This window comes from Hydra vulgaris, chromosome 12, assembly GCF_038396675.1.
Source record: "Hydra vulgaris chromosome 12, alternate assembly HydraT2T_AEP".
NCBI classification, from domain to species: domain Eukaryota; kingdom Metazoa; phylum Cnidaria; class Hydrozoa; order Anthoathecata; family Hydridae; genus Hydra; species Hydra vulgaris.
In genome coordinates this window covers 68839297-68847987 of record NC_088931.1, presented here as the reverse complement: position 1 = coordinate 68847987, position 8691 = coordinate 68839297, and the positions used below count along the sequence as shown (strand labels likewise).

General features: G+C 22.6%; 1 long non-coding RNA gene across 1 annotated transcript; it reads right to left on the bottom strand.

Annotated features, from left to right (window-relative positions):
• Positions 1 to 222: 222 nt before the first annotated feature.
• Positions 223 to 6912, bottom strand: LOC136088469 (uncharacterized). Its single transcript, XR_010642192.1, has 5 exons — positions 6632 to 6912; positions 4738 to 4948; positions 4357 to 4425; positions 4087 to 4216; positions 223 to 456 (listed from the first exon to the last, which is right to left on the bottom strand). It is a non-coding gene; the product is annotated as an uncharacterized LOC136088469 (long non-coding RNA).
• Positions 6913 to 8691: the final 1779 nt, after the last annotated feature.

Genomic DNA, 8691 nt, shown 5'->3' with positions numbered 1-8691 from the left:
AAGCGTTGCATAAACGCTGTTAAAGCAGTCTATTTTGCAAGGATTTGTAACGTTGTTAGTAAAACGTCGATTTAACGTCACTCAAAGACGTCGAGTAAAGGTTGAAATATAACGTTGAATCAACGCTTAAATGCGCTATATAAAATATCGCAAAATATTATTAAACGTAATTAAACGTGGCTATAATATATATTGAATTGGCAAATAAAACTAAATTGTAATTTGAACTCTGCCCTCGCAATATTTCCAAAATCAATTTTTAATACAAACAGTAATATACAATGATAAATATAAAAAAGCTTAAAATATACAATTTATAGATATATATATAAAAATATAAATATTTTCTTTAAAATTTATGTGTGTGAGTGTTTGAATATATATTTATGCAATATATAAAAATACAATTAACAGGATATCGTATCGATAGGCCAGGATATCATTGAGATACAGAATCTAAATCAAAAAACAAAACTTGTACCATCAGTAGTCTGAAAGCAAATGTAAAAAAAAAATGTTATTAAATTAGTATAATTATTATTAAATTTAAAAAGTAAAAATAAATATATATATACATATATATATATATATATATATACACATATTTATTTATTTATTATACAAATAAATAAATAAATATGTGTGTATATATATATATACATATATATATATATATATATATATATATATATATATATACACATATTTATTTATTTATTATACAGTAAACTCCCGGTTATTCGAAATGGCACTTATTAAAATTTTCTGCTTATTCGAAGCAATTTTCATTTCCTGTCAATTTTCTTTAACAAACTCATGCAAATGCTGTTATGCAGAAATGCAGTTATTCGAACCTGCAGTTGTTCGAAATTTCGGTTATTCGAAACAATTTTTGCTCCCCTTGAAGATAAAAAAACACATTTAAGGAACAAAAAAAAAAAAAAAAAGGACTATATTTTCAATGAATTGTAAAATATTTATTATTTTACAAGGATAAAACTGAAGCAGCACCAAATTCCAAGGGTCTTTTTCTTTTTTACTTTCTACTTTTATTAAAATTTGAAAGAAACTTAATGTAGGTCATTTTAAAGAGCATTTTCACTTATTCGAGTGTTGGGTTATTCGAAATAAATTCTTATACCCCTTGGAGGTTCGAATAACCGGGAGTTTACTGTATATATATATATATATATAAATATATATATATATATATATATATATATATATATAAATATATATATATATATATAAATATATATATAAATATATAAATATATATATATAAATATATATATATATATAAAATATATATATATAAATATATATATATATAAATATATATATATAAATATATATATATATAAATATATATATATATATTTATATACAAAAATAATTTTGTATATATATATATATACATATATATATATATATATAAAATTATTTACGTCAGAATCTATAATCATATAACATAAAAGTTTTATGTTTTTTTTTAAATTTGATTCCAAAGAGAAAAAAAAAACATAACTCTTTTTAACTCAATGCAAAAGTAACTCTATTAAATGAACTTTGCTAACTTACAGTTTTTCTGTCTAAAATAAAAGTGACAAAAGTAAAAAACATCAACTTTTTTATTATGAAATATAATGCTTTGTCAATAACTATTTACTTAAAAGTATTAACATCAAAAATATTTTGTTAAAGTTATTAACAATAAGCATTTTAAACTATAAATTTTGGAATTTATTTTTAGAAAAAGTTAAAATAATAATAATGGTTTATCATCAAAATTATTCATTGGACATCAGATTTCGGGTCACTTTTGATCGAAAAAAGGGCCTAACCTACAAGCAATGTGATGAAAAATATCAAATATCAGTAAGTGGTGTTAGGAAGATGTGTATAAAGTATGAAGCAACTGATTCTGCTGAAAATCAGAAAAGACTTGGTCGCCTCATTAAGACTTCAACAATAACTAATATCCTAATTGCACTGATAAAAAAAAAAAATTCAACAATAACCTAAAGGTAGATTGTTGAAGATCTTACATTAAATGTTTCCTATCAAACTGTACAGAGAAGACTTAATTTAAGTGGTTTAATAATTTAGGTGGTTTAAATAAACCTTCTCCACATAAGTAAACCCCTCATTAGTCGTATAAACAAAGAAAAACTTTTAGCATTTGCAAAACTGCATATTAACAAGTGTGAGGCATTTTGGAACTTGATGTTATGGTCTGATAAGAATAAATGTCAAATACTTGGCTTAAAAAACGACAAAGAGTTTGGTGCAGACCTTGTGATGCACTCTTAGATAGAAATCTTACAAAAACAGTCTAGCATGGAGGTGGCTCGCCTATGGCTCGGGGATGTTTTGATTCAGTGTGGGACGACTGGTGAATGTTGAATGTATAATGACAGGGATGTTGTATGTTGATTGGCTTTCAAAAAATTTATGTCAATCCGTTTAAGAATTGATCGCAAATTTTTTTTTCACCATGACAACGACCCTAAACACACATGCAAAGCGACACAACAGTTCCTCAAAAAAAAGTAAAGCTAACATCCTTAAATGGCCGCCACAAAGACCAGACCTAAACCCAGTTGAAAATATATGGGCAATTTTGAAATCTAAATAATTGTAAGATAGCTCATTTCATTTAATAGAGTTACTTTTACAATGATTTAAAAAAAATTATAAATATTTTTTTCTTGTTTACAATCATATTTTAAAAAAACATAAAAATTTTTCAAGTTATGTAGATTCCAACGTAAATAATTTTGTTTTTATTGTTAGAGTTCTGAATTTATCAACAATGTTAATGCTATACATGTATATATATATATATATATATATATATATATAGTTCTATAGTTTGTTGGCTTTAGGAAGAGCGGAAGGAAAAAAGTGATTCTTACGCCAACACATACGTCACTTTTAATTACTTTTGACTTTCGTCCAACATTTCCGTGTTGGACGAAAGTAAAAACCATTAATTTAATTACAAATTAATCGTTTTTTAAAAAAACCACAAAAACGCAAATTTAATTGACCAGAATGTTTTTAAAAACATTCTGAATGTTTTTATAACATTTTGAATGTTTTTAACAATATAAACAATGTTTTTATTTTTATTTTTTTTAATAAAATGTTTTTATTTTTATTTTTTTTAATAAAATGTTTTTATTTTTATTTTTTTTACTGTAAATCATGCGCGGAGTGTTGCTACATCAACTATCTTATAGCCTGACTCGCAAGGGAGTGCTGCTACATCGACTGACAAATAGCCTGACTCGCAAGGGAGTGCTGCTACATCGACTGACAAATAGCCTGACTCGCAAGGGAGTGCTGCTACATCGACTGACAAATAGCCTGACCCGCAAGGGAGTGCTGCTACATCGACTGAGGATTTGGTTGGGGCAGGCAGTCTATCATTATTAAAAAAAAAAAATTCCGGTCTTGCATTTTAATTTTTACTTTTTGTCAACAAAATATCGAAAAAACTTTCGGACAACATCTAAGGGTTCTATATACATCTATATATATATATATATATATATATATATATATATATATATATATATATATATATATATATATATATATATATATATATATATATATATATATAAATATATATATATCTATATATCTATATATATATATCTAAATATATATATATATATATACACACATATATCTATATACATATATATATATATATATATATATATATATATACATACATATATATATATATACATACATATATATATATATATATATATATATATATATATATATATATATTTATATATCTATGTATACATATATATATACGTATATACATATATATATATATATATATATATATATATATATATATATATATATATACATATACATATATATATATATATATATATATATATATAAAATATATATATATATATATATATATATATATATATATATATATATATATATATATATATATATAGATAGATATATACATTTTATGGAAGTCAAATTTTACAATTAAAAATAGTCATAATTCCATACATATAATAACTAAATTAAACTTACTTGAATAGTTGTAACTATAAAGCATAAATTTAAATCATATAATGTACTTCATTCATAAGATGGAAACCAGTTAAAACCATATCATTCCTCTATCTTTGATCCACCAGAACTTTACTAAATAAACTTACACCTAAAATCAAATTATCACATGTCAAAAAAATTTAAACAGTATTATTAAATGTAGATATGACTAATAGTTAATATTAAGTTTTATTTATTCTTCACCATATAAAAAGTTAAATGCAAAGAGAAACACAATCATTCACTAACATAATTACTTTCATTCTTTTTCGGAGTCCTCTGTAGTCGTAAAATTAAATCCTTTGCCTACTTCTTTATCTAATAATAGATACTTATAAGTAATTATTTAGTAAAACAAATATAAACAAAAATGCAAAAACTAAAATGTAGACCCAGTGCAAACAGATTATGATATATATCTAGGCAATCATAATACAATAAACAGATTCAAAATTTTACTTATCCCAAAATAAAAATAAGATTTATTAGATGTTTATTTGATATAGTACTTCACCATTAATTATAGAAGTTTATTTGATATAGTACTTCACCATTAATATAAAACTATAACAGTTTTTTTATTCATATAAAACAATTAAAAAAGCAATGAGTACTGTAAAATTTAATGACCTCCAGTAACTTTAATTCTTTTAACTCTAAGCTTGTTCCATGAATAATCAATTGGAAAACTATTATAGGCAGCTTTCATTGCATGAACACCAGTTGACAAAAATAACCAACCATCTTCTACCCAACAACATAGAGCAACTGCCTCTGCTTCAATCTGTTTTTAAAATAAACAACTTAAGCCCAAGATTGTGAAGTCATTGTAATAGATCACCTAAAAGAAAGGCATCATATGTTTTATTTACATATATATATAAATATATATAATTATATATATATATATATATATACATATATATATATATATATATATATATATATATATATATTTATATATACATATATGTTTATATTTTATATATATGTATATATATATATATATATATATAATATATACAATATATATATATATATATATATATATATATATATATATAATATATATATATATATATATATATATATATATATATATATATATATATATATATATATATACATTTATAATATAAATAATATAAACATTTATAATATAAACAATTTATTATATAAACAACATTTATACATAAACAACAAATTATAATAAAAACAACATTTATAATATAAACAAATATATATGTTTATATGTATATATATATATATATATATATATACATACATGTATATATATGTCTATATACATATATATATATGTATATATATATATATATATATATATATATATATATATATATACATATACACACTTATATATACATATATATATATATATATATATATATATATATATATATATATATATAATGTATGTATATATATGTATATACATATATATATATATATGCATTTATAAACAAATATATATGCTTATATGTATATATACATATATATTATATATATATATATATATATTTATATATATATATATATATATATATATATATATATATATATATATATATATGTATATATATATATATATATATATATATATATATATATATATATATATATATATAAATACATATATACACCAATTCTAAAAATAGGACTAGAAATATAAACATTTTATATACATATATAAAATGTATATATTTCTTTTATATATATTCATAAATTTACCCATATATATGCATAAATACATATTATTAAAATAAATAAAAATATATGATAAAGAATAAATGTTAGAATTAAATATACAACACCAATTCTAAAAATAGGACTAGAAATATAAACATTTTATATACATATATAAAATATATATATTTCTTTTATATATATTCATAAATTTACCCATATATATGCATAAATACATATTATTAAAATAAATAAAAATATATGATAAAGAATAAATGTTAGAATTAATTATACAAAACCAACTCTATAATTAGGACTTAATACTTTTCCTATTAAAATTTGAGGTTTTTCAAAAAAATGGAAATAAATTTTCTTATCCAAACGTGTTTTTATACAAAAAAAACATAATAATGCATACTTTCATTATTGGTCGAAGACTTTATACTGAAGTATTTGCTTGATTTTTAGGGTAAGGTGTTTAAAGTTTTTCAAATAAATAAAAAATTGAGTCTGTTAAGAGACTAAATTTAGTCTGACTTATAATGTTTTATTAATTTTGATATTACTTAAAACATCTGAATCTTATCAAAACTAAGTGCTATTTCTAACTTAGAAATAACATATTTAATTCAACTTTGCAATTTATTAAAATGGTCATTTTAAAATAAATAAATCATCAACAAAAATAACCTGAATAAACCGAATATACTCTGAGATTTATGTATATTATAAACAATTTGATGCAAAATCTAAAAGTTTTAAATTAGCCGCAATAAAAAGAAGTTATAAAACATAACTTTATTAAAATATTTTTTTATACCATCTGCATGCATTCTATTAAGTTTTCATTGCCTTTTCTTCACGGCAAATTATTTTTGTAATGGCTAGTTAATGAGACAATAATTTTCAATGTGTCACTTCCTCAACGTTGTCAAAACAACGTTTAATTAACGTTGGCAAAATAACACTTTTTAAACGTTTTTTAACTACCACATTTTCAACGTTGGTATATGTAACGTTGAATAAGCGTTGTTTCATAAATAGCTTAAATACGTTGAAAAAGCAGCTAATGTCTAACTTTGATAAACCTTCAACTTTGCGACGTTTTTACAGTGATTATTTGCGTACTTTTATTCAACGTTGAATAAATGCGATTTTTTGAGAAGATAATATAAGTTGATATTTATACGCATATTCAACGCTGAAAATGTGACGTTTAAAAAGCGGTTTATTTTTAACGTTGATGAAGCATAGATTTTGAATCGTCTTTAAAGTGGCTTTTTGCGTAAGTTAATTCCACGTTGAATAAACGTCTTTTTTTGAGAAGCTAAATTACGTTACAATTTTAACGCTTATTCAACGTTTAAATTTACCGCGATTTAGCATACAAAAACAAACATTGATTCAACGATGAAAGCGCGTTGTTTTTGTGACTGCAACGCTTTTTCTACGCTGCGACCGGTTTTCAACGTTGATTCAACGCTGACATGTTTGCTGGGCAAAGATAATTATTTAAGATGAAACCAGTTATCGCATGAATCGCAACCAACTATTGTATCATCACTTTGAAAACTTTTAGTTCATCACTTTGAAAACTTCACTTTGAAAACTTTTAGAAAACAATTAACCCTGACCAGTATTTACTTTTAAATATTTGGAGTATATAGTAAAATTTTTATGAAACATAAATTTTTATAAAAGAAGGAACTGAAGCAATAACAATTGACATAACTTTTTCAAAGTCTGCAAAGTTGATAATTATCGACGTTGGTTAGGTTTATCAGTACTAACCCGCAAGATTTGCTGCAGATTTGAGTATTGGGAATCAATATGTTAAAGAAAACGCAAGCCTGTACCTATAGCATATTCTGCTTTTGGCATTTTCGATGATATTCCATTTTTTCACAACTTCGGTTTATTTTCTATTTCGATATTATTCTGGAAAGTCGAGATTAAAGAATAAGATCGAAATAGCTCTTTTGAGCTATTTCGATCTTATTCTATAAACGATGACTGAGAAATGGAGAAAATACCTAGATAAAAAAGGACATTTTGGGGTTTTGCTTACAGACCTTTCAAAAGCTTTTGATTGCATTCCGCATGCTTTGCTTATTGCTAAATTGAATGCATATGGTTTCAGCAGAAACGTATTAAAGCTCATTCAATCATACCTTAGTATTAGAAAACAGGGAGTAAAAATAAATGATCGATACACCTCTTATTCTAATATTTTGTTTGACATTCCACAAGATGAGTGCAAAAAATGACTTGAATTCTGTTGTGAGTGACCTGCAAAACGTCACATATCAATTTTCTTCATGATTTGAAAATAATGGTATGAAAGCTAATGTTTAATAACAAACTTTCCTTTTTTTTTTTTTTTTTCTCCATTTTTTGCTGTATAAAAATATAAATATAACCAATATTTCCAATATACAGATGGCCGGGGTAAGAAGAAGACACAATTTGTCTTATCGCCAAGCCCCGAGATTGATTCCGTAAAAAATAAATAATTTCGTATAGAGTATATAAATGTTACCAATATATATATAAAATAAGACTTTATTTTTAAATAGATAAAACAAAAACAAAAAGTTACAGGGTCATTAAAAATTTAACAAAAATTTCTTTTAAAGTAATAAAATAATCAATAAAAAGTAAAATAACAAATTCTTAAAAATAAATATTAAATAAATAAGTATAAAAAGACAAATATAAATTTGCACAAAGTAAAACTTGCAATAAAATAAAAAAGATGAAAAACATCGTCAACGCCTAGACCTTTGTTTGGTTTTAAATTAGAGGCAGCATTTAATTATTCTTTTTCAGTTAATTTATTATTTTCCATTATGGTATTATTAGCGGTTAGGTATGATTTAA